Source organism: Equus caballus, chromosome 20, assembly GCF_041296265.1.
Source record: "Equus caballus isolate H_3958 breed thoroughbred chromosome 20, TB-T2T, whole genome shotgun sequence".
NCBI classification, from domain to species: Eukaryota; Metazoa; Chordata; class Mammalia; order Perissodactyla; family Equidae; genus Equus; species Equus caballus.
In genome coordinates this window covers 27,050,752-27,078,139 of record NC_091703.1, presented here as the reverse complement: position 1 = coordinate 27,078,139, position 27,388 = coordinate 27,050,752, and the positions used below count along the sequence as shown (strand labels likewise).

The following is a 27,388-nucleotide window of genomic DNA, read 5'->3' as shown; positions in this document are numbered from 1 at the left end:
AATAGCAAAATGTAGATAACGATTTAAGTATCCAAAGTGGATTAAATTTTGTTATGATTATAAACAAAAGTTCTTTAATAAAATTATAAATTATAAAATTATAAATTAAATTATGTTCACTCTGAGGACAGCAGAGTAATTGTACCTATAATAATAATAATAATAATAATATATAATATATATTTATATATATGCATATATATAACAATTATAAATAAAAAGTCTTTTTGAAAAGAGCTAATGACTGTCTGGAAATCCCTTCATGATTGAACACTGTGTCGTTTAGCCATCCTCCAACAGTTATACATGTATATCTATCTTGTATATGGAGGTTCGTTCATATTTTTCTATATTACAAATAATTCTGTAAGGAACATCTTTACATATAAATCTTTAGGGCACATCTCATTTTAAAATCTCTTAAAATACATTCCCAGAGATGATCAGCAGAGATTCTAAGAGTCCAGTGTTCCTTTCTGACCACAGGAAGTTCCTAAGAACATGTAGTTGGCAAGTTTCTTCATTCAGGTTGTCTCCCTCCCACCAAATTTCCCAATGCAGGTCCCTACATTTTGCGCTGCCTCCCACCGCTACCCCTCATCCGCTCACCACACACACCAGCACCAACTCCCTCTCTCTGGGTGAGGACTTCCCTGTACCCACTCTCAGCTTTTTAGCCTCTCTCCTTCCAGGGCTTGTGGCCATGGCTTTTACCAATTTCCCCTACTTACCCTATGGCATTCCCATCTGGAAATCACAGCTCACAGAATGAAGGTGATCAATAGTTCTGCATTATAGTTAACATGCTCCTCTGGAAGAAAGGGAAGAGGAGAGTCTGCTCACTATGACAAACAGTAAGAGTCCCTCTTTGGAAGAATTGGTTTTTGATTGGCTCAGAGGGGTGTTTCTCATCAGTTGCTGGGCAGACACCAGTGAGGAATGTAGAATGAAAACTAAAACTGTACTGGATTGTAGAGAAAGAAGAATCCCCTTACTGTTTGTGTCTCTCTGTGTTTACCTATTTGAAGCATTCATGTGTATGTTTGTGTGTAATCAGGATTTCATTATCTACACCTGTTTTATGTCTTTTATACCATAATAGATTATCAGCAGAACTAAGCAGAAAAATTATAAGATTTTAATGTCTAAAGAGAGGAAGAAGTATATTAATTAAGATGTTTCTGTGGCCATTTGGTGACATCTGTGTGCATGAAGGTGGGCACGTGGAGCAGGACATCTTTTACAACAGAGCTAAATGGAAGAATGAATGGAAAGAAAACCAGATTCACTCCACCTTTTCAGCACGTATTAAACTCAAGTCTCAGATTCATGAGCAAATCATCTAATTTTCAGCTTTCCAGAGACAGTGCTGCCAGGGACTGATGGACTTGTCTTATCTTTTTCAGAATTTCCATATTTGGAGTATTGCTGAGCAGCTCTTTCACCCTCTGTGCCTTATTTGTGCTACTTTTGTATTTTTGTCACTGGAACCAAAGGGAGTTCCCTCCTGGCAAGTTAAATCAGACTCTCCCCCAGAAGTAGTTGTCTCACAAAGTGAGGTATATTTGTAGCAAATAGCAGACCATGAGGAATCATTTCCAGAATCATGGCATCCCCCAAACAAAGAGAAGCAGGGACCTTTTATTTCAGATGGTGAACAAATATTCAAAAGAGAGGTGGGTATTTGCTTGCACAGGCTCGGTTGGAAAACAAGCTTCCACATACACTTCAGGGATGGTAATAAGGCCTAAGTTCCTCCTGGAGCGATCTTAGCATTAAAAATAAGACAAAGGTCATAGGCATAGATCTTGTGGTGAGGTTTGGTCTGGGTCAGGGTGGTTGGTGATTGTATCTTCGTAACATAGCAAAAGGGGAAAAAACAATTTGAAAAAACAGTTAAATGCTTCCAAACCCACCCTGAGTTCCTTGGAGCAACTAGTCTGTGATGTTTTCACAGGTATTCGTTTCTACTCTGCCCACAGGATTCTTTACTCTCTGAGATTAGACTCTGAATAGGCTGTGAAGGCTATTTCTATAAGGTATCTTTGGGACGAACTGGTCTTGCCTTTGGTCTATGGTCTCCCAAGACACTTTATTTGCATCTCAAGTCCCTTATTAAAGCTCCTAAGACTTTAATGTGAACCTGGCTGATGGAATTTGACTACATTCCAACAGTGTGAAGTTAAGCTACATGGTAGACATGGCTTGTTGCTTGTGCAATCTCTAGTCCCTGCTTCTACTTAGGAATCAAACCCAATTTGGGGGGGGGGATCCTGCATGTGCCCATCCCCCTTATAGATGGGAGACACCAAGGACAAAGTTTGAACCAGTGATTTGTAGGTGGGAGTTGTCGGGTATGTTTCTCAAGAGAGGTCCATATTCTTCCTACTTCCTCCTTCTTTTGCCTTGAATGTGGTCCTTGGAGCTGGAGTGCAGGGACCATCTTATGACAATGAGGCAACCTTGGGAATGGAAGCCACATGCTGAGATGGAAGAGAGTAAAGACAGAAGGAGGTTGGGGCATGGATGCATCTCTGAGCTGGCAGATCAGTTCTGGACTGCTGCCCTCTGAATTCATTTTACATGAGAGGGAAAGCAACCCTTGTTTTATTTAAGCCAGTGGCACTTCTGATCTCTGTTATCAGCAAGAAAATACAATTCTTCCCTACCCACCTCTCACTACCAACAGTTTATTGTGCAACCTTTCAGGCACAGAGCAAAGTTGAAAGACTGTTTCAGTGAAAACCAAATATACCTACTATCTAAATTATGCAGTCAACATTTTCCTATACTTGCTTTATTGTAATCAATCCTTTTGTTCCTACCCGATCCATCCTTATTTATTTATTTCAATCCTTATTTATTTATTTATTTATTTGGTGCCTTTTGAAGTAAGTTGCAAACATCAATGCACTTTCCCCTGGGTACTTCAGCACACCTAACAAGTAAAAGAACACAGTTCTGAAGTGTTGAGGCACCAATGCTCTGTTTGAAACACAAATGTAGGAGTGCCTCTCAGTTACATGTTCTAAAATGATCACTGGGGTATATTTATCTGTGTATCTCAACTCCTAATGCCTCGCCATCCCCAAAGATATTGATAGTCTGGCCCCAGGTACCTGGCCACTCCTGGTAAGAGTCAAGCTCCCTCCAGGAGGCCGTGTGAACAGGAGGCTCCAGGACTGCCGCTCAGGAACAGCTTGAGACAGGGACAAGCACTGCCTCATGGCCCGTCTGTCCATTCCCTGGCATCTGCTGAGAGAAGTGCTCTCTTCTCCACTGATGACACAAGAAGGGATCGATGTTCTGGAGGACCTGTGGGATGTGTAGGGTCTCCAAATCACTTGAGGAAGAGCAGGCATAAAATCCTTCTGAAGGAAGCTGAGGAGAAGTATGGGATTGAGTTCAGAGAAAAAATAAAATAGGAAAGTGGGCATTCGACTACAGAGGGGTGAGAATGTAAAAGTTACCTCAGAATGTATCAATCTTTCTTTCTGGTGATCAGGTTGGCATTACAGACATATATGATAAAGTCAATTACATAGTTAACCAAAACTGTATTTGTCCCATGGTCATGCTGCAGATGCAAAGGAGCAAAACAACCCCCTTCTCTGAGTGCTCCCTGCTTTCTTACTCACTGAGAAGCTTCTTTTTAAAAATTCACAGTCTACTTTCATTCTTCTTCACATGGCTGTCTAGTTTTCCCAATATCATTTTTTGAAGAGACTTTCCTCTCTCTATTGTATTATTATGGCTCCTTTCACAAAGATTAGCTGTCCATTATCTTATGTCATACACAGAGATTAACTCAGATTGAATTAAAGACTTGAACAGAGACCAGAAACCATAAGACTCCTAGAGGAAAACATAGTCAGTATTCTCTTTGACATCGGTGTTAGCAGTGTCTCTTTGAGTATCATGTCTACTCAAGCAAGGGAAACAAAAGAAAACATAAACAAGTGGGACTACATCAGACTAAAAAGTTTCTGTAAGGCAAAGGAAACCATGTGTAAAATGAAAAGATGATCCATCAACTGAGGGAAAACATTTGCAAATCATATCCCATAGCAAGTTAATTTCCAAATTATATAAAGAATTCATACAACTCAAGAAGAAAAAATGGACAAATTGATCGAAAATGGGCAGAGGTTATGAACAGACATTTTTCCAAAGTGTATATACCGATGGCCAACAGATACATGAAAAGACCTATAACATCACTAATATTAAAAAAAAAATCAAAACTACAATGAGATATCCCCTCACACCCATCAGAATGGCTATATTTGACAAGATAAGAAATAACAAGTGTTGGAGAGGATGTAGAGAAAAGGGAACCCTCATACACTATTGATGGGAATGCAAAATGGTGCAACCACTACGAAAAACATTATGTAGATTTCACAAAAAATTAAAAATATAACTACCATATGATCCAGCTATTCTGTGACTGAATATTTATACAAAGAACAAGAAATCAATAATTCAAAAAGATTTATTTCCCCCTATGTTCATCACAGCATTATTCACAAATGCAGAGATGTAGAAACAACCCAAGTGCCCATCCATGGATGAATGGATAAAGAAGATGTAGTAGATAGATACAATGGAATACTACTCAGTCATAAAAAAGACAAAAATCTTGCCATTTGCTACAACATGGATGGACCTCGAGAGTATTATACTAAGCAAAATAAGTCAAACAGAGAAAGACAAATATTATGTGACTTCACTCATATGTGGAAAATAAATAAACACACACAGAGATAAGGAAAACAGATTAGCAGTTACCAGAGAGGAAGGTGGGGGTGGGGCAAAAGGTATAGAAGAGCACATGTGTATGGTGACTGATAAAAACTAGATTATTGGTGGCAAACATGATGCTGTCTATACAGAAACTGCAATATAATAATAAAAACCTGAACCTTACCCTGTGTTACAGGGCAATATGACCCCAATAAAATAATTAAAAAATAAAAATAAAAAAAAAAACTCAGAGTCCATCAAAAGCTTTGCTACTGGAAATCATATCAATAAGAGTGAACCCCTCAATTCCTGTCTGGAGGATCTAAGTTACTTTGCACAGAAAAGCTGCCTTGATTTCTAACCTAGAGGCTGAACTTCATATAAGGAGTTTCTGGGCACAACACCTTGATCTCTTGACTTTACAGTTTCCAAGGAAATAGGGACCCAGGAGGACTTTTCATTCAGACATTTACATAAAATGCTGGGAGAGAAATGTATGTGATAAGAGGCAGTAAAAATTCATTAATTCAGCAAATTTTTATTGAGAACCTACCATCTAGTAGGTACTGGGCACTGAATTTAAAATTGGTGAGGAGAGGAGGCATAGGGAGTAGTTAAACCATAGACTTTGAAGCCAGGTTGCTGGGTGAGCTTTATTAGCTGTGTGACCTTGTGCCAGTACTTATCCTCTCTGTGCCTTAGTTTTCCTATCTGTAAAATAAGGATAAAAATAGCATCTGCCTTTTTGAGTTGCTGTTGTGAAGAAATAAGAAAATTCATGCAATTTTCTTACAACAGTGCTCCATAGAGAATAAGCCATGAAATGTATGTAAAGTAAAAAGTAGATTTGTTCCTCCTTCTCAGAGTCGATTGGTTGGAGTTGCCCCTGGAGGAGAGTGAGAAGCCTGGGATTGATGCTGAAGGACTGAAAAACTGAAGGGTGGACTTCCACTGTTAACTTCAGGAGATGATCCTGATAGATACCAAAATGTACACAGAGAATTCTTTCCTGTAGGAAATAGATAAGTGTGAACATATACTTAACAACAATTCCAGTCTCTTTTGTATAGCAATTGCACTTTCAAGAATTTATCCTAATGACAAAGGCCACTTGGGAATTTACTCTGTGGAAGTGATCAGACTTATGAAAAACAATTTACATACAAATGTTTATAGTAGCATTATTTGTAACAAAAAAGAAAGAAAACTATCTTGATTATCAATAATATAAGATTAGTATTTAAGATTTAGTGTTGTAAAAGAAGCATGTCACGGGACAATACAGATAACAAGGTTCAATTTTCATTACAAAAACTGTATATGTCTGAGTGTGTGTATTAGAAAAAAGTTAAAGAGTGTGCACTCAACTGTTAATGAAGTAAAATATCTAAAAATAGGAAGTTATTTAGGGAAAGGAGCAGTAAACAAATTCATTAATCAGAAAAGAAATCTTGAAAAATCTGGGGTTAACAGTCTCATTGAGAGGGTCACTGAAACTGCTTGAGAAGGAATGACTAGATTCTCAGAGGTGGAATGATGTGGCATTAGATGTAAGAATGTTGAATGTACATCAAGTCCCAGACCAGAAGGTGACCTGGAGAAGTGACTTTTCTCTGTACGCTTTATTTAGTATCTCCCAGGGTTGCAAGTGGGTAAAAATGAAATAAAGTTCTTGTATGAAAAGACTGAAAACAGCAAAGCCCCTTCCAAATCCAACTTCCTGCTGTTGCTCTGTTGTGCAGGCATTCAAGACAACTACTGCGTGTGGGCATTGGCCTTTCTTCTCTTTATGAGGATCCAGGAGATCACAGAGATCCCTCTCTAAGCCACTAGACTTTAGTCTTTCCATCAGTACTTCTTGTCTGTTGAGGCCTATTTCAATTTCCAGCTATGGTGGCAACACCAGATAGACTATGTAGGGTTGCGTAGTCCTTTCTGGCCCTCTGCACCACCCAGCCCTGGTGCATTATAAACTGTTCCCTACTTTGTTCACTCCCATGGAAAAATGGGAAAGAAATGACTTCAGCTGTGATAAAGGTCAGAGGGGCTCCACTTCCACCTCTGGATCAGGTGGAACTCTGGGACTGTTTTTCCTAGAAGTGGCTCCTCAACCCCAGTGTCCAGTTCTTCCCTGGATGTTCAACTGAGAGAAAGTCTGGGGACTGATGGCCTCAGTGGAAGATGGTCAGAAGTTGGGTGATAGAACCGGAGGTAAAAGAAAGGAGAGAGCGGCCCAGAGAAAGAGGCCTGAGGGAAAGTGTAGATGTGGGACCCATCCACCACACTACAGAAGGAGACATCTCCAGCCTCATAGTCCAAGAAAATCCCCACCGGGCTGCAGACTCACTCAGAGGGAGGAAGGTCCTCGGGGAGGGGAGAGCTTGATGCTTATTAGCATACAGTTCCAAGGCCTAGAATCCATTTTGAGGTGACTCTGTGATTCCCCACATCCTTTCTGTGTTTTCCTCACAAACCCCAAGCTCCCAGTAAGTCCTGTCGCCAACTTCTACCTCCCAGTAATGTCTTCCTGAGAAGAAGGACTGTGACCCAGCACACAAGGGTCCAGAAAACACCTTCTAGGTCTCTCAAGGAGATCCTGCCATGTATTTTCCTGCCTCACATTATGGCAGTCTTCACACAGAAAGAGTTCAAAGTAGGCAGTGTCTGGATCCAGAGTCACATTAGCTACTGAAAGAGCAAGAAACAAGAGAGAGCCACATCAACTTTGGCATCCTAGGACCCTCAGCAACTGGGAAGAGGGAAAAAAGAAGCTGTCCCTAACCCATGAAGTCCCCTTCCTTCCTTCTTGAAACAGCTAGAGTGATAAGCTTCTCCTCAAATGTCCTCAAGAACGGGTTTCAAAGAGCCAGTGGGAGAGCTCGGAAAATTTCACAAGGAAGAGATCATCCAAATTCCTGACATCAGGAGGGCCCAGGTCCCTGGGAGCAGGGGTGTCTGATCAGGATCCCCCTCCAGACCCCATCCTCTCCTCTCTTGCAGGACTTTGTACAAATCCCTCACGTGCCAGTGCACTGTTATTATTAGTTTCATATTCTCTTCTCTACTAGACTAGGACCTGAGAAAGTCATCACCCCTTCAATGTATGATTTGGAACAAGTTTTCTACTCTCTCTGTGAATTAATTTCCCCCATTGTAATGGACATCATAAAAGCACCTGAGAAAGTAGAGATTGAGTGTGTTCATCACTGCATTCTCACTGTCTAGCACTGTCAGTCCCTGGCTCACAAGTGGTGCTTGATAATGTTTGTAGAGTGAGGGAATGGAGAAGGTCCTGTCGTGAGCCTGCAGCCATCCCTCTCTGCCAGCCTGAGGCCCCAGGGGATCGGGTGGGGCTACATGGCCAGGGCTTTTCTGCCAACTGTATAGGTTCTCTGATCTAAGAATACTCATGTTTAACAGATTTCCCAGGACCTCATAGCTTAGAAAAGTCACATGAGAGAAACTGTATGTGTTCACCAAACCCTGGTTCTTTTTCCTCCTGGGGTCACAGCAAGATGACATTTCCCAGCTTCCCTTGGGGACCCAGTGAAAGACTTTGTCTGTTCCAGGCCTGGCCCATGAGAAAGCTAATGCACAATACTTCCATCCCTTTTCCCTCATATGCTGTCTGAATGCAGACAATCTGTATGGAGCTGAGCTCTCACCTCCCCATATGATCTGTCCTGAACTGTGCAGAGATGGAGAAATACACTTTTATTACGTTTACCTAATGAGATGTTTGTTTTTTTGTTCCAACAGTTAATTTAATTCAGGATACCAAAAATCTGAAAAGCTTCCACCAGAAGATCTCGATATAGAACTTATTTTTTCTGTTCTTGGGGTTGATCTAAGCCATAGTCAAATCAGGGAGGGAAGAGAGATCATAGACACTGAGGGTCCCATCACGGAAAGGGCTGAGTTCACTACACCAGGCCTGACAGATGATACCCAGAGAAGAGGAGAAGAGTCCCTGGGAGGCTGTGTCCCTTTTCTCCATACTCTATTCCACCACATCCCCAGCCCCCAAACCCAGGAAAGAGAAGGAAACTCTAGATGATTAAATTCCCCATGCTGATGAGAATGAGGCATCCTGGGAAGAAGAAATAAAAAATAACACTTGGATGACTCCAGACATTTTCTGTTCATTTGAGCTCTGGCTTTCAGTAAGACTCTGCTTCTGTTTGATTCTCAGCAGTTTGCTGTGAGGCCCCAGATGGTCTGCTTTCTTCTGAAGTCTCCTGCCTGTCCCATTCTCAGTCTTTGCTCTGACTGCAGGAGAATCTTCATGTCCCTTCAACCAGTTAGTTCATTTCTGCTTTGGGGCTGCTGTGCTCACTGTTCCCCCCGCTCAGCACCTCTTCCCCAGCTTCACAGGGATGGTTCTTCCTTAGTCCTCAAGTCTCAGCAAATCCGTTACTTCCTCCAGGAGGCCCTCCCTATCGTTGCCGGCTACAGTAGTCCCTCCCCACCTCCTAACCATTTCTCTCCATAACATCACCCAGCTTATTTCCATCATGGAACCATACATTGCACACAGTTGACACATTAAAGGTGCTAAATTTGTTGAGAGTGAATGAATAAGTAAAGATATGAATACAAGACTGAGTAAAGGAAGGTAGGGGCCAAACTTTACACTATTTTAATGCTCCCATAGGGACTAGTACATGACTGGGTTCATGTCTAGTTTCAGTACATAATCAAAATATTTGAATGTTGATATATTTGGAAGACACCTTAAAGATAAGGCGTGATTTATGAAAAAAGTATGAACGAAAACTGTTTTCCTTAAACAAAGACTGTCACTTTATCGGTTATAGACCTCAATGTTTCACTGTGAAATGGGGTAATTCTATTTGCTGTGAGAATGCAAGGATGCAGCATAAGTGAAGTTGTTTTGTAAACTATAATGAAAGATACAGGAACCCGCTCAAAGCCTTATTTTACAGAATCCTGAAACACTGAGAAGCTGTAACTTGCTGAAGATGAATAAAGCCCATCATCAGCAGCTCTTGTTTCTGACTTGCAGTCTGGTGCTTTTAGTTAAAACTGTTCAAATAAAATTACGACAACACACCAAATATGAAAATAACACGCATATGCATTAATAACCCAGTCTCCCATCTCATCGAATCAGCTATTTCAGTGTTCTTTGATTCCCTGATTCTTTCCAGAATGTTTCCATTTGTAAATGCAGTAATAAAATTTTGAACTTTTTAAGTACTTTTTTTTTAGCTCTGTCATAATTGGATACTGAATTATGTAAAGTCCAAAATACTACCATTTCAGCCATCATTTTAAATGCCTGACTCAGTTCCAGGATCCTCTATCCTGGCTCTCAAAATATGTTTTGCAGATTTCTGGGGGACTCTGTTACACTTTCATGGAGTCCACAGGGTTAATATTATTTCCATAATAATAATAATAATACACTATTTCTTGTGTTGGCTCTCATTCCCCTACTGTGTACAGTGAAGTTTTCTAGAGTCCAAAGGAGCTGTGATACCCAACACTGAACACAGAGGCAGATCAGAGGATGTAGCCATCTTCTAGTCAGCCAGACATTAGACTTTGCATTAAAGAATGTCACACATCTCAGTAAAATTTATTTTGTTTTGGAAACAACAGTTATTTTTCATAAAGCTTGTTTTCTATATTGACCTATAATTGGTTTATTATTACTATTTTAATAAAAGTTAATAAATACATTTTTAAAATTTCTCAGTTTCAATCTTTAATGTGATAAATATTGACAGATATAACCAAAAAGAGCAAAAGCTCTTTGGAGTCCCCAACAAATTTTCAGGGCCTAAAGGCAGCCTGAGGCTAAAAAGCTGGAACCCATTGCTCTCCCCAGTGAACCTGAACCTTGTGATCCTCTTGGTCCAGTATCCACCTGCTCAGCTGGGACCTAAAACCTTAGGCCATACTCGTAACTGAGTATTGACTCCCTGTTTATTGCAGAGACACTTGAGCCAGGCCAGATCCAGACGTGTCCTCATCCTTCATTCTTCTTTGCCCCAGTTCTAGTCCTGGGGAGCTTTACTGTGTGGTCTGAAAACCTTGGGGGTGGGTTGGAAATGGACCGGCAGCTCCTGTGACCCCTTAGCTGTAATGATGGAGCTTAACAAAGCCCACAGCCTTGGCCCTGTCTCACCCCTCTTGTCCTGCTTCTTCTATTTCTGATCTGCATCTTTGGTTTCCCCCTACCTCTCATATTCTAGTGAATCCTGTTGTTCTCACCCTGAGTTCACAGTGTCTGATGTCAACTTGAGTATCAGGCTGAATATGTCACTCTGATGTTAAAGTGCCAGGTTTTCTGCCTGTCACTTTCTTACAGTTTCTTTGTGGTTGGCAGCCATGTGACAGCACTAGTTGCTCTGAAACTGGACCCTGTCCCATAGTTACAAGGAAATGAGTTACTAATGCAACAGCACAATGAGGAAGAGAAGGAGCTGGTGCCTGAAGAAGCTGTCAAGAGGGTCTCTGAGGGATGTAAAAGGGAAGGAGGGCCAGTTTTCCTCGATAGGGTGCTGTGCTGTGGTAGTAGAGATAGCCAGGGCTTCTCTATTTGGCTCTGAGACAAGGACATTGGTTCTGGTGGCTGCCATGGGTCCCAGCCCTGTGAAAGATCAGGCCACCCTCAGGTACTATGACCCCCTGAACCCCTGAGAAGACTTGGCAGAAGGAGAGGCTACGGTCATCAGACCCCAGCCTGAAGAAGGGTCTACGAGGCCCAGAGAATGGTGAATGGGGACATGTGTAGATGTGTGATCTGTCCCCATGTTATAGAAGGAAACATCTCCAGCTGCATCATCCAGGAAGATGCCCCCCTGGTGAAGGTGCTCTGTCAGGGGAGAATCTTCTCTGGAGAGGACAGGTTTCCAAACATATCTAAGATGAAGAAGCCATTCTGAAGAACCAGTAGGGCCTCCCCTTTCCTCTCAACACTGTCTCTACAAACCCCACGGCCCACACTACCATGTTTTCCACCTCTACCTCTCAGTAATGTCTCCCTGAGGAGAAGCTTTCCAGGCCCAGGACACAAGGCTGACAGTCAAATCTCCCTGGGTTATCAGGCACATTCTGCCTGGAGGGGCCCCATCCTATGCTTCTCCAGTCGTCTGACAGGAAGAACTCAGGATGAGCAGTGTCTGGGTCCAGGACCATAACAGCTGCAGAGGAAGACTCAGGTTTATACCTGGGGTCTCAGGAGATTGTGCGATTCCTGGTCCCCAGAGAGGGCCCAGAAAGCGGGTGGGAGATCGCCCATGTGGCAGGCTTTTCCATGAAGGACCCTTGATCCCAGGTCCCAGGGAGCTCACAGCCTGAGAATTACTGAGGCTGCACTTCCATCTCTTGAGTGACAGGAGTGTTGCTTCAAGTAGAGGATAATTGGGGCTCTAGGAAATGTAGAAAGTTTAGCAAATGACGTGAAATCAACGGTTCACACTTTCTCTCAACATTCTCAGATCCACCCCCTTTTCTATTCAAGACATATGATCCATGGGACTTTCTGTAGGTAGAAACTTTCCCACTTGGCTTAAACCAGCAAAGAGGCCCTATCTTTCTCCCAATGAAGCAATTAAGGCCAATTTTTCCCTACACAGCTTCCGGGGGGGTAAAGGGTCCCTTCATTGGTACTTCGTGTTCCACCAGTTTAACCAGATGACAACTGACTTAGATGACCTGCAAGGGTGCCCTTCAAAGAGTAAAAAAGGAGGATAGTGTCCCCAAAAGACAACCTGCTGCCTGAGAGGTGTGTGTGGAAAAAAGGAGAGGAAACTATTTCCAACCAGTTTTGCTTTAACAACAGGGGTCTGGGTCTGCAGCTGTGACCTCTCTGGATGTAGGAAATGCTTCATACCCTGACATTCTGCAGACTCTCCCGTCTGCAGTTATTACTACTTACTCAATCTACATTTCTGTTGTGTTAAACTGACTTTCTCCTTTCCCTAAGTTGATATGTCTGACTGTGACAATTTAGAAATTGAAAAGAGGAAGGAGGAAAGGTCCCAGTGCCGTGGTATCTAGTAAAATCTGGATTCTTTGGTGCTTTTGGGCATAAAGTGACAAATTGTAAAATGCAAAGTGCTCATTAGGACCAGGCAAGTGGATCTCCTCCTCTCACACGTGCCCACCTCCCCTCCCCTCGCAGGCTGCACACAGAGCATGAGTGTTCTCTTGGAGCAGGAGGCATTTCTGGCACCTGTCTGCGCACCCCTGAGACAGGCTTGGGGAAGCTTATTCCCTTTCCCACATGTGGCTTTTCAACTGTGCAGTCTGTACCATCTCCCAGGTTATAAATAGTTAAGCCAGTATTGTCTTCTTTCAAATTAATCCAGGATCCATAGAGCAACAACCACTACAATGTAACCTTTGTGGAAGTCTACTATGTATGGTAGACCTCTGTAATCATGGAACAAATAATTATAAAAAGCAAATTTTGGTGAGAACTCAGCCGTAGAGTTGATTGAAAGCTGCACAGATTCCCTGACAGAAGAGCTGGGATAAAGCTTTGTGGGGGATACTGACAGTGAACAAATCCCAGCCCCCTGCTGCCCCCAGCCTGCTTCAGGCCCCCTTGTTCATCATCTCTCATGTGTCCTGTTGGCTGGTTAGTGGGGAGGAAGCTCAGGAACTGAGGGAATGTCAGAGGGGCTCAGCAGCATGTAAGAGGGTTCTTCTCCATCCTGCACTGGGGCAGACAGAGAGGTGAGCTTCATGAGATAATGTCTAACCAAGCAGAAGACAAATTGTGCATTGAGTATTTCAGAAATGCTAAATTTACACAATTCCTCTTGAATTAACTCTGAAAACACAAAAACAAATGAATGTCCTCAAAAGAACCAGCAGGAGTATTTGAATTTACATTAAACGATGAAGGACTGGCCATTTCTATGAACAAGATTGTCCACTTCCCACTGCCCAGGGAATTGCCAGGATACAGAAATGATATATGATTAGCTGGATGAAGATTATAAGTACTGACTTAGCTTTACTTTTGGTCAACAATATAGTGCTCTATGTAGCCATATGAATAGATGCAACACTTGCAGAATGGAAGCAAGCAAGGCTGAGGGATTAACTAGGACATGAGAGTTCCAAGCCCTTGCTGCTGCCTCTACTCGTTTCCTCTCTCTGTTTCCCAGGCTTCCACTTGTCAGAGGTGCGGCCTTTGGGTGACACTGAACTTACTCTTTTACTTTTTATGTGATGTTCTTTCTCTTTTACACATTTTCTTTCCACACTTACTTACGTGAAATTTCTTTCTCCTTTTTCAATCTCCTTTTCCCCTGTGAGAATCTCTTTTTTTCCTATGGAGTTTCTTGATAAAACAGATGCTCCTAGCAATTAGGAGGAGCAGAGTAGACATGATGACAGCCAGGGACATCATCCAGGGAGATGTGCTGAGAATAAAGGATTCTGAAAAGGGAGCCAGACAAGTCCCATATAGTGAGGAAAACGAGACCTGGGATGAGAGCTGCCCTCAGGACTCATAATTGAAGAGCTCCCCCAGGTCCCTGCTCTGTTGGCTTCTCTCTCAGAAACCCCAGATAGAGAAAGGGTCACCCCACAGTGAGTTCCAGGGCTGGGGGCCCAGGGGACAAAAAGCAGAAATACCTGGAGTCAGCATGAGAAGGACCATGGTGAATAAAATCTAACCAGCCATGCTGGATCACCACAGCCATCACCCTAGGACAAGCCACTACGCCTTCTTGCCTGGAATATTGCAATTCCCTCTTCCTGCTTCTGCCCACATCTTCTGCAGCCTATCCTCAGCACAGGAGCCTAAGTGAGAGCATGTTATTTTTTTTTTCAAAACCCTATAATTTTTCCTATCTCACTCAGACTAAAAGCCATACGCCATTTGTGGCCTACATTGCCCCATATGGTGTGGACCTATTGCCTCTCTGAGTTCATCTCCTCCAACTCTCCCTACACTCAATCTATTTCAGCCATACCTGCCTCTTGGGGTTCCTTGAAACTTCCAGACATGCTTCTGCCTCAGGGCCTTTGCATGTGCTTTTCCTGTTAGCTGACTTACTCAGTCCTCAAATAATCTTCACAACTCATTCTTCACTTGTCAAACTGCTATCTTTTCCATGAAGCCTTCACTGATTACAATAATAACACTACCTATAATTACAACTCTGCTATACACCTAGCACTCGCTATGCCCTCTCTCAGTAATTTTTTCTACAGCATTTATCACCGTCTGATATAATCCACAGTTTAATGAATCCACAGTTTCACCCTTTGTTTTAATTACTTCATTTATTGCACTCTGCTGTGTTAGAATGTGAGTCCCATGAGGGCGGGGATCTACATGTATTTTGTTCAGTGATTTATCTTCAGTTTCTAGAACAGTGCCTTGAACACATGTGATGCATGTTAAATGTTTATTAAATGAATTCATGAATGTCTGTGGATAGAGAATTTCCCTGCTCTGGCCCTTGGGAAACCTCATGGGCAGGAAGGGAGGGTTTCAGTAGGCAGCACCTCTGGGTGTAAATAGACAGCTCCCTATATCACTCTCATGTTTTATGATTCTTCTAAATGTTAAAAATTGAGGCAGGATAAGGACCATAAAAGGGAAAAAACAATCAGATTTACTCTCAGAGAAGAGGATAATATCCATGTGTTTTGAGACTATTTGATTTTTCCCTGTGTGAAGATGAGCCCACCCGAATCACTAAAGACATATTTCATGTGTTAGAAATGGACCTTTGTGTGTGGTGGATATGGAACTTATGTTTGTAGGCACTAACAGGAGGAGATCTTTTACAATAGAGCCAAATGGAAGTACGAATGGAAAGAAAACCAGATCCACTCTAACTTTTTAGTACCTCTTAAACTCAAGTCTAAGATCCAAGACCAAATCATATTATTTTCAGGTTTTGAGAGGCAGTGCTGCCAGTGACTGATGGGCGTGTCTTACATTTTACAGAACAGTCTTATTTGGAGTGTTGCTGAGCAGTTTCCTTCACCCTCTGAGCCTTATTTGCGCTACATTTGTATTTTCATGTGTATTTATCTCTACTCTGTCCACAGGCTACTGTATTCTCCGAGGTTAGACTCTGGATAGGCTGTGAATGCTGTTTCTATAAGGTATCTTGGGGACAATCTCATCCTATCTGTGGCCTAGGGTCTCCCAAGACACTTTATTACCATCTTGAGATAGTGATGAAAGCTCCTAGGGCTTTGATGTGACCTTGGCTGATGGAACTTGATTACTTTCCAAGATTGAATTTATGCTCTGTAGTAAGCATTGCTGGTTACCTGTGCAATATGTATTCCCTGTTTCTTCTTAGTACTCAAATCCAATTCTGGGGGAGTCTTGTAATGTATCCATCCCCTTATAGATAGGAGAGACCAAGGGGCTAAATTTGAGCCAATGATTTGTAGGTGGAAGTTATTGGGCTGTGTTTCTCAAGAGAGGTTCATTCTCTTCCTACTTCCTCCTTCCTTTTGCCTAGAACATGGTCCTTGGAGCTGGAGTGCAGGGACCCTTCCATGACCATGAGGAAAGCTTGAGAAAGGAAGCCACATGCTGAGATGGCAGAGAACAAATACAGAAGGAGGCGGGGGCATGGATGCACCTCTGAGCTGCCAGACCAGCTCTGGACTGATCCCTTCTGAATTCATTTTACGTGAAAGGAGAACAAAATCTTGTTCTGTTGAAGTCAGTGTACTTCTGGCCTCTGTTATCAGCAACAAAATACAATTCTTCCCTCCTCAACCCCTACTATCAATTGTATATCATGAAACTTTACAAATATACAGCAAAGTTAAAAGATGTTTTTCAATGAGCAACAAATATACCTACTATCTAGATTCTACTGTGGATATTTTACTCGGCTTCCTTTATTATAAGCTATAGTTCTGTTCACCCCCTTATCCATTCTTACTTATGTATTTATTTTTTTCAATCCTTTATTTATTTATTTATTTATTTACAATAAATCCAAAGACATCACCATGGTCTTGGACACTTTCCATGATGTGGCCCAGGCTTATCTCTTGCACCACATCTCTTCTCATCTCTAGGCCCACTCACACTCTCAACTGCCGCTTCCAGGCACACAGACCTCCTTTCAGTTCTGCAGACATTCTGCATCTTTCCTACTTTAGGATCATTGTGTTTGACCTGCCCCTGGAACACAGGATGCTGAGGGTCTTTACATGCTGATTCTTTCCTATCCATTGTATCTTGCCTTAAATATTGTCTCCTTGGAAGAACCTTCCCTGACATCCCCTCTATTAAGCTTGATCCCTTATTTCTTTTTTCTAGAATCTGGTTAGATTTCCTTATGGCCAGTGTATGAAAAGCTCTTAGTAAATAGATATTGCATAACTGAGGGCATAACAAGAGAAAAACAAAACATTAAAATGCATTATCTGAAGCAGAGCAATGCAGAGGGAGTAGAAGATGGAGTACAGGGCCTCTTAGAAGGAAGAACTGACAGGGTTGCCTAGCTGATTAGAACGGGATGATAAAGAAAGTGCAGTCCTGGATGTTTGAAGTTCTTGCTGGGCAATTGAGTAGATAATGGTGCCATTAGTATAAATTTGAAAGAAGGGAAAAGAGCAAGAGTGTATTGGATGGGTTGGGAGAATATTGAATTTAACTTGTTCTGAGTTGTCAAGGGACAATCCAGACAGACAAATTCTAGGGTGCTGGTGGAAGTGGAGCTTGAGAAAGAAATGGAGATATGAATGTGAGAGTACTCCAAATGTAGGTTTCCCAAGGAGCATGTGAAGGGTGACAAGTGGACTCAGGAAACCCTTGGTAACACCTACCCTTAGGAGATAAACAGAAAAGAAGGGTCAGCCTCTCTTGAGTCAGAATTAATCATTTGTATGACCTTGAACAAGCTACTTGAAATTACCAGGCCTTTTTCATGTTAAGGATAAGGGATCAGAGTAGGTCTATTCCAACCCTACAGCATATGAGCAGGGAAGGAAACATAGCCTGTGGCACCAGACTCTCTGGGTTTGTATCTTACTGTCACCACCTCTTGGGTATATGATTGGGAGCAAGGTTTTTGCTCTTTTTATGGATTAATTTCCTCCATTGTAAATGGGCCTAATAATAGCACTTATCTCTTAGAGCTGCTGTAAGGATCAGAAAATGGAACAATACATAGAACAGTCAGACCTGTGCCTCGTGCATTGTAGTAGCTGCTGAATAAATGTTAACTATCTAAAAAGACAATTTACAGGATTATTTATCCCTCATTTCTAGGGTTTTCCATAGGGGAACCAATTATGAAGTGGTGCCTCTGCTCTGAGGAGAGAGTGCTTATATAGACAGAGTTGCCATGTCTCCTCTAAGATGCACATAACCCACTTGAGACTGAATGCCATTTTAATGGAGGCTTCTTAGTTGTATCTTTAGGCCTATGGTGCTGAAAATGTTGAAGAGTAGAAAAATCCAAGAGAGAAAGTGGGTGGGGAGGGCTTTAAGAAGGGGAAAAAAGTCTAAACTGCTGGAAAGAAAAAGGTTCAGGTGCTGAACAGGGATGGGGCAGAACTTGGTCATGTTGCTGCATGGGTCTCCTCTGGATCTCCATCCACGGCCAACCCAGTTAGGCCACTATTTGGAGCTGGAAGATGGAGAAAGAACACTAAGATCTTTCCTTATGGACTTTTGGTACTGAGACCTTAGGAATTAGACAACCATTCAACAGCATAGGGCTGTTCTCTAATGTGCTTTTCTCTAATGTGCAATAGAAGAAAGAGAAGTGAGCACTCGCTGGCCAGAGCCAGACATTTCTCGGCCTTTTCTGTGCTCTGGCTGCCTTCCTTTCCTGTACTTGATGCCCTCTTCCCTCCTCTCCAGCACTTGTCCGGCTGCCTTTCATTATGTTCATCACAAGGATAGTGTCCAGAGAGAAGGAGACCAGAGAAAATGGACTCTTCTATTTCCCCTTCTTGCTCCTTGAGCATGGGCTTGGACTCCACTGCCAGCTCTTTACTAATCTCTTCTCATTCCCTAAATTAGGAGGATTCATGTCTCAGTATCTGAAAGGCACCAGCAGGTGCAAACTCATGGGAAGGCTGCCATTATATGGGACACAGCCCTGGACATAAGACAGAACTATGGTGGATTCACCCTTCTCTTCACAGTGATCATGGTCCACTCACTCTCCTTGTCAGAAATTTGATCTTATCTTCTCTTTCATCTTTTCCATGATCTAGTGCAGTGTGCTACATGCAGTGTGTGGCAAAATGCCTGGAAATCTGTCTCTTTGACTTAGTTAACCTTAGCAGGAAGCATCTATTTCTCCTGGTTAATATGTCACTTCTTGCTGCCGTTAGAACCTCCCAGGAACATAAATTTGTTTTATAGCTTTACCCAGGGAGCTGCTCGTGTATTGCAGACACTTTGGCTTATCATCTACTAGCTTACAGCTTTTGTCTCTATCACCATAGGTTGTTCACAACTCATTAGGCATGAAATCCAAAGCCGCTTAACTAACTGCTTGGTGTCTCTATTTCCTCATTGGCAGGGTGGGGATAAAACCAACAATTGCTTCTTAAGTCATCTGGGGAGGACTTAGAACAGCACCTGTGCATATTAACCCTCCATGAATGTCATTATCCTCCATTTTGAAAGATTCATTCATGACCCCTGCACTGTTGATTCCCTAAACTACCTCCCCAGGAGACAGCATCATCAGTTGTCTGCTGTGGGGTTGTGGTTTTACTCCAAAGGTGAAGAGTAACTTCTGAAATGTTTGGCATGAGAAAACATGTGCATTGAAAATAGTAGTACTCTTACCAAACCAAAGTGAGTTCTCTTCCTGGTGAGTTAAAATCAGACTCCCCATCAGAAGTAGTTGTCACAGAAAGTAAAGTATAGTTGTAATAGATAGGAGACCATGTGGAATCATTTCTAAAGTTGTGGTTCTCCTGGAGCACGGGAAAGCAGGGACCTTTTATGGCAGATGGGGAACGAATATTCAAAAGGGAAAGGTGGGTATTTTCTCAGTTGGCACCTATTGGCTCATCTGTGCAGTTGCTGCTCTTGAAGTGGCCCTCAGTCTGGTTCAGAGTGGTTGGTGATTCCATACCTTAACAACAAAAAACCCTAATTTGGATAAATAGTTAAATGTTTCCAAACACTCCCTTGAGTTTCTCCGGGTAATTAGTGCGGGGGGAGATGGGAGACAGGGACACCATTTACATTGTATTCCCTTGTTCAAAGTCAGGCAATTGTTACCAAACCAGATTTGCTTTGCCTGCTGCATGATTTTTCCAGTCACTGAGATAAGGAGTTTGCAAAGAGAAAGGATTTAATCACAAAGCAGCCAACTGAGGAGGTGGGAAAATCAATCTCAGATCCATCTCCCCAAATATGGGAACACAAGGATATTTATGGGGTAGTAGGCAAGGAGGTTTGAAGGTTTGAAGGAGGTTTGAAGGATGATTGGAGGTAAAGAGAAGTGAGGTACCTGATGATCTGCGCAAGCATAGTCAAGTTTCACGCGTCTTCATAGGATGCATGTTCACAAAATGGTGGTGTTATAGCAATCTGAGTGTGGACTTTCTAGCTCATTGAGATTAGAATGTTCATTGTCCAGTAATTTCTGAAGGCCCAGTTGATGGGTTGGTGGTCTCAACCGGACTGTACTGGACAAGGGGTCTCATTTCCTGAAAAATTACTCTTTATTACTCTGTTGATAAAATGGGGTTAGTTGAACTGGTCCTGGAGTGCCCAAGGTTACAGAATGGCTTCCCATTATACTTAGAATAAATGATAAACTCCTTCACTGTGCCATGAGTCCCCACCTGATCTGGCTTTCCCTATTTCTCTAGTCCTGTCCACTCTCTCTCCTGCCATCCTTTGGCTACTCTGACATTTTTGTTCTGGTTGTGTCCCAAACCCAATTCCACTCTAGTCCTTTGCCCTTGATGTTCTTTCTCGTACTGTGTAGTAAGAGATCTGGCTTTTGTCCAGGTTCCTGTGAGTTAACCTAAACCCTTGGAATTTCCTGAGTGATAAGAGGGTCTTTGTTATTCTTGGGGAGCCCCTTGGATTGCATCTCATAGTTTGTTCTCTTGAGGTGACTCATGGTGAGGGCTGGTCATGTCAGAAAGACCAATCAAGTGATTAGAGGGTTGGGGCTTTGAGCTATGTGGTCTCAGCTTGACTGGGGAGAGGATGGGGCCTGCAGAATTAATGATTCAATCAATCAAACCTACATAATGAAGCCTCAATAGAAAGTATGGACACCAAGGCTTGGGGTGCTCCCTGGTTGGCAATACCCCACTCATATCACTTGTCCTATTAGCTCCTATTTTCCTCAATGGCCAGCACAGTGCTTGGCTCATGGCCAACAGTCAATGATTGTTGGATGGAACAAAGAATAAGCTACAGGTGTGTTGATTCATATTTACAAGAGACTACTTGGACATAAGCATAAGTTTATTTAGTGATAATTGTACATGCACCTTATCTGTGTTAGATTATTTCAGTCTCTGGATGCCAAAGTCCTGTAAAGTTGCTTAGTAACACTGTAAATTGAAAGGTGTGGGATATTTATACATGTACTCATTTCCTTAACATATAAAAGGGCTCGTTTGGGGCCAAGCATTGGGAAGTCTGGGGAAAAGAATAGATGTTCCTGTGAACTGGCCTGGCAGGAACATGCTTGACTAGTCCTTGTCAGGCATGTGCAAATGGTCATGAGGTTAGGCAAAGCTCTTCATGCCCAGGAAAATATAAGTTTCACTTTCCCCAAAGTGGGGAAAACTTGTAATTATGGTAGGGTATGCCAAGAAGACCTGCATTCCAATCTGCCCACTCCAAACTCTCTCCATGGCCCAACCTGCTCTCTCCAACACAGGGATCAAAAAGTACCAAGATTAGCCATCAAGAAAACCACTTCCCAATAACCATTGATTATAAAAACTCCCAGCCCAACCCAGAAAAAGATAAACCAAGTGTCTCTTTAATCTAGGATGCCAAAAATCTGAAAAACTTCCATCAGAAGATCTTGATTCCGATTATTTTTTCTCCTCTTAGGGTTGATCTAAGCCATAGTCAAAGCCAAGAGGGCAGATGGCATCACAGATACTGAGGATCCCATGATGGAGAGGGCCAAGATTGCTACACTAGGCCTGACTGATGACACCCAGAGAAGCAGAGAATTGCTGGGGACTGTGCCCCTTTTCTCCATACTCTACTCCACCATGCTCCCAGCCCCTAAACCCAGGAAAGAGAAGGAAACTCTAAGTAATTAAATTCCCCGTGCTGATGAGAATGAGGAATCCTGGGAAGAAGAAATAAAAATAACACTTGGGTGACTCCAGACAGTTTCTGTTCATTTGCGCTTTGGTTTTTAGTAAGACTCTGCTTCTGTTTGATTCTCAGCACTTTGCTGTGAGGCTCCAGATGGCCTGTTTTCTACTGAAGTCTCCTGCCTGTTCCCTTCACAGTCTTTGCTCTGACTGCAGGGGACTCTTCCTGTCTCGTCAACTAGTTAGTTCACTTCTTTGGGGCTGCTGTGCTGTCTGTTCCCCCTGCTCAGCACCTCTTCCTCAGCTCTCACAGGGCTGGTTCTTCCTTAGTCCTCAAGTCTCAGAAAAACCATCACCTCCTCCAGGAGGCCCTCTCTAACTTTGCCAGCTAAAGTAGTCCCCCTACCCATTTCTCTCCATAATATCTCTCTGCTTATTTCCCTCATGGCACTGCACATTGCACATGATTGACATATTAAAGGTCCTAAATTTGTTGAGAGTGAATGAATAAGTAACAACATGAACACAAGACTGAGTAAAGGAAGGTAGGGACCAAGTTTTATACTATTTTAATGCCCCCATAGTGGCTAGTACAGGATTGGGTTCATGTCGAGTTTCAATAAAGACTTGAAATATTTGAATGTTGGAATATTTGAAAGACACCTTAAAGATGAGGCATGATATATCCAAAAAGTATGAATGAAAGCTATATTTTCCTTAAACAAAAAACATCACTTTATCATTGTGATAGACTTCAGTGTATCACTGTGAAATGGGTAAGTATATTTGCTGTGAGAATGCAAGGATACAGCAAAAGTGAAAGTGTTCTGTAAACTATAATAAAAGATACAAGAACTCACTCAAAGCCTTATTTTAGAGAATCCAGAAACACTGAGAAGCTGTAACTTGCTTAAAATGAATAAAGCCTGTTTTCAGCAGCTCTCGTTTCCCAACTCGTAGTCTGGTGCTTTTAGTCAAAACTGTTCAAATAATATTACAACAACATACCAAAAATAAAAACAACACATACATACACACAGTAATAACCCAGTCTTTCCTCTTATGAAATCAGCTATTTCTATGTTCCTGATTCTTTCCAGAATGTATCCATTTGTAAGTGCAGTAATAAAAATTTGGATACTTTAAATACGTTTTTTTCAGCCTAGTTTTACAATTGGGGACTGAATTATGTAAAGTCCAGTATCCGACCTTTAAGCCATCATTTTAGATGCCTGACTTAGTTCCAGGATCCTCCATCCTGGCTCTCGAAATATGTCTTGAAGATTTCTAAGGGGCTCTGTTACACTTTCGAGGAGTCCACAAGTTAACACTATTTCTATAATAACAATACTATTAAGATATTATTTGTTGTGTTTTTTATCATTCTCCCACGCGTGTACAGTGAAGTTTGCTAGAGCCTGCATGACCTGTGATACCCCAACATTGAATACAGAAGCAGATATGAAGATGTAGCCATCTTTTAGTCAGCCAGACATTAGATTTTTGTGTTAAAGAATACCATACTTCTCAATAAAGTTTGCTTTGCATTAGCAGCAATAGTTATTTTTCATAAAATATGTTTTTACGTTAACAATAATTGGCTTATTATTACTATTATAATGTAAATTAATAAATATATATTTTTAATTTCTCAATTTCAATCTCTAATGCCATATATATTGTCAGATATAACCCAAATGAGTAGAAGCTCTTTGAGGTCCTCAATAATTTTAAGTTTTCAAAGGCAGCCTCGGCCAAAAAAGATGGAAACTGTTGCTCTCCCCACCAAACCAAACTTGTGATCCACTTGGTCCAGTATTCATCTGCTCAGCTGGGACTTTAAACCATAGTCCCTACTCAATAACTAAGTACTGACTGCTTGTTTATTGCACAGACACCTGAACCAGGTGAGATCCAGATGGGTCCTCAGCCTTCATCCTTCTTCATCCCAGTTCTTGGCCTACAGAGCTTTCTGAGAAGCTGATGGGAGCTAGTAGCATGCTCTCCACCTGAAACCAGTGCAAATAGTTGAGGAGGTGGAAGAAAAGAAGGGAGGCTGGCAGGGAGAAATGCAGGGCAGCTGCTGGCTCCATAAGCACCAAAGATGAGTCACCCAGGAGCTTCAGCAGGCAGCACCTCTGGCTGTAGATAGACACCCACCCATAACACTCTCCATGTTTTATGATTCTTCTAAATGTTTAAAAATTGCGACAGGATAAGGACCATAACAGGTCCATAACATTTTCCCTTGTGACAAGGAAAGAGGCTGCAGCCTCCAGCCTTTCAGGCCCCAGGACCATTCCACCCCACACCCCTACCTCCCCATTTACACTCCAGCCTCCAAAATGACTGTTGAGGATTCTGCATCCACACAATGAGGCTCCAGAGGGCAGGGAACTAACCTGGAACGAAAATCACAGTTTCCTTCTCTTGGCCAAGCAGGGTGTTATTGATGGAGCAGGACACGTTCCTCACAGAGTGGTCCCTGATGCTCACAGCCATGGTGACCATGAAGAGGCTGCCTGCACTTACAGTGTAAGCGTCCCCCAGGGCTAATATGATCTCACCATAAGGGTCTCTCCAAACTGCTCGGGGCTCTGGGTACCACTCTACAGATGTGCACTCCAGCCAGATGCCCCCATCCTCCTGGCCCTTCATTTCAATGAGGGGCTTAGAGACCAGACTTGAGGAGAGAGACCAGGGCTCAGATAAAAAGGCAATGGTGTCTTAGCAAGAGTGTCTTAGCAGTGAAAGCCAAGGGAAGCGGGGAGAGAGCAAGTGTCCAGAGCCCAGAGAAACTGATTATGCATAGTCCATGCATCCTTGCTGTACCCCTTCTGTGAAGGGAGGAACGAAGGAAAGAAGAGAGGGATGAGGAAAGAAGGAAGAAGATAGGAAGGACAAAAGGAAGGAAGAAAACCTTGACATTGGAGAATGTAGAGAGACCAAAACGCCAAATACAATGGTGAGATCTCTAAGGACAAAGGATGACATTGCACTTTTCTTTGTGCTCCACCTACAGGCCCCATCACAGTACCAAGCTTCTGCTGCTAATAAGTGTTTGTTGATTGATTCATTCAGCTAAAAGTTTTAATGTTCTCACTTCTGTGTGGGTGTGTCCACTCTGACCAGGAACAAGCAGGTGGAAGACTCCGCTTTTGGCCCTGGTAGAGCTTCTCAGTAGCCTTGGCTTCCTGAAACTCTAGGTTAATACGATAAGGACAGAAACCTGCCCGGCAGGCAGAATCTTATGAAACTTTTTAACCTCAAGACCATGATCCCAGCAAACTAACATGTGTGAGGAATAGGCACTGCTCTTTGTTGTTGTCAGTAGTGGTTATGTGGATTATAATTCACAATATCAGTAACCTGTACAGTAATGAGTTTTTCTGTACGTGTATTGTATTTCCTAAGAAAAAAATGTCTAATTCTAACACACGTTACTGAGGAAGACCCTCAGAGATCTCTAAGAAGTAAGCATAAGAATAACCTGTAGGGATTCAACATTCTCCCTGTTCAAGGCTACAGCTGAGTTCTGTGTGCTTCTCAAGGGTTGATGCCCACAGCTGAGCAGGGCAAACCCACTCATCTGGCCCTTGGGCAGGAGGAAGCCACCCTCCCTGTGTAAATGGGACTCCAGGCAAATATCTGCTGCTCTGCCATGGGCATGGGGTTCGGAGAGAAACTTTACCCAAGTGTCACACTGTGAAAATGAACAGAAAAAATGAAATGACACATTTGCCACCATCAGGAGCATGATGGCCTCATCTTAGGATTTCCCTTTTAGGAAATAACAATGGTAGATGCCATTCTCATGGGCTGTGACATTGTGGATGATCAGCGCCAGGCTCCCCTTGCTGATCTCTTCTTTCACAAAGGTTGTCCTTCCTCAGTACTCCTCCATCTGTGCCTCTGTCCTCTGTTGCCCGCCCTTATACACAAGCACTGCGGGGGAGAACTGACACCGGAACCACCACATTTCCATGTCTTCAGCGCTTTTCTCAGGTGACAGGTGGCAGCAGAACATGCTGTTCCTCCCATCATGGCTGGATGGATCAGCTGTTCCCAAGACAGTAAACTGCTCTGTTCAACAAAGGGGTAGAATCACACAGGGGCCTCAGCCACCAAATATCGAAGGCAGGAAAGGAAGTGCATATTCCAGGGCACGGACAGATTCCTTCTCTATTTCTAATATGTTCTTGCAGACATATTCTTTCTGAGGCCACAGGGGCTTCCTGGGCTGAGGATTCTGGGAGACAGTAGCTGTGGCTGGTCAGCAGCAATAGATACCTAGTAGGAATATCTATTGAGGCTGCTAATGCTTCCTGAACAAAACACTGAGAAGCAGACACTGAGCGCCCCCTACTGACGCTGTGCTCACAGAGGTTTCCTTCCATTCCCCAATCTAGCACAGAGCCTGGAGCAGAGTATATGAGCTGTCCAATATGGTAGCCACTAGCTGGTCCCAATGGAAATGGGTGGTAAATGTAAAAGAAACACAGACAATTTTGAAAATCTAGCATAAAAACTATTAAATATGTTATTGTTAATATTATAAAATAAAATCTAGATGACAGTATTTTGAGTTTGGGGTTAAAATATATTATTAAAATTTTTTTCATCAATTTCTTTTTAATATTTTTGCTTTTTTCTGTTTATGTTTTATTTTTTTTGTTTTTTTGTGAGGACGATTGGCCTTGAGTTAACATCTGTTACCAAACTTCCTCTGTTTTTTGCTTTTTTTGCTTGAGGAAGGCTGTCTCTGAGCTAACATTGGTGCCAATCTTCCACTATTTTATGTGAGATGCCACCACAGTGTGGCTTGACGAGCTGTACTAGGTCTGTGCTTGGGATCAGAACCTGTGAACCGTGGGCATCTGAAGTCTAGTGCAGGAAATTAACCACTATGGCAATGACTGGCCCATTAACCTTTTTAAATTTCAGTAAAAATTTCAAAATTGTATATTCAGCTTCCTTTTGTAGCTCTCATTGCATTTCCATGGGATGGCGCTGGTATAAATTCAATGAGCATGTGTAGAAGGAAAGAATGAGTGAACACAGCTGCAGCACTTCTTCAGACTGCAGTGTTTTGCAGACTGAAGTGTTGATTTTCCTTTCTGAGAAGCTGATGGGAGCTAGTGGCATGCACTCCACCTGAAACCAGTGCAAATAGTTGAGGAGGTGGAAGAAAAGAAGGGAGCCTGGCAGGGAGAAATGCAGGGCAGCCGCTGGCTCCATAAGCACCAAAGATGAGTCACCCAGGAGCGGCAGGGACCAGAGACCTAGAGGCACAGACAGAGAAATCAGCCAAGGAGACTTGACACTAGTTCTGATCTAGGTCAAACCTTCCTGTGACCTGTGTTGGGATCATCAACGCTCCACCTTCGGTCTTGGG

The 27,388-nt window shown here is 42.5% G+C and overlaps 1 protein-coding gene and 2 pseudogenes across 14 annotated transcripts in view; all 3 read right to left on the bottom strand.

Annotated features, from left to right (window-relative positions):
* Positions 1 to 27,388, bottom strand: part of LOC100066535 (butyrophilin subfamily 3 member A3) — a 50,015-nt gene that overhangs the window by 11,439 nt on the left and 11,188 nt on the right. For 7 of the 14 annotated variants that reach the window (XM_070244306.1, XM_070244311.1, XM_023624559.2 and 4 more), the window contains exon 1: positions 732 to 879. The exons of 2 other annotated variants lie outside the window; for them this stretch is intronic. The gene's annotated coding sequence lies outside the window, so the exon portion shown is untranslated. Of the gene's footprint in view, positions 1 to 731; positions 880 to 27,388 lie in introns of those variants that run through there. 5 more of the 14 variants (XM_070244307.1, XM_070244308.1, XM_070244313.1 and 2 more) reach the window with 4 other exon arrangements.
* Positions 11,311 to 11,913, bottom strand: LOC138919452 (butyrophilin subfamily 2 member A2-like; annotated as a pseudogene).
* LOC100068459 (butyrophilin subfamily 2 member A2-like) lies at positions 13,999 to 27,231 on the bottom strand (annotated as a pseudogene).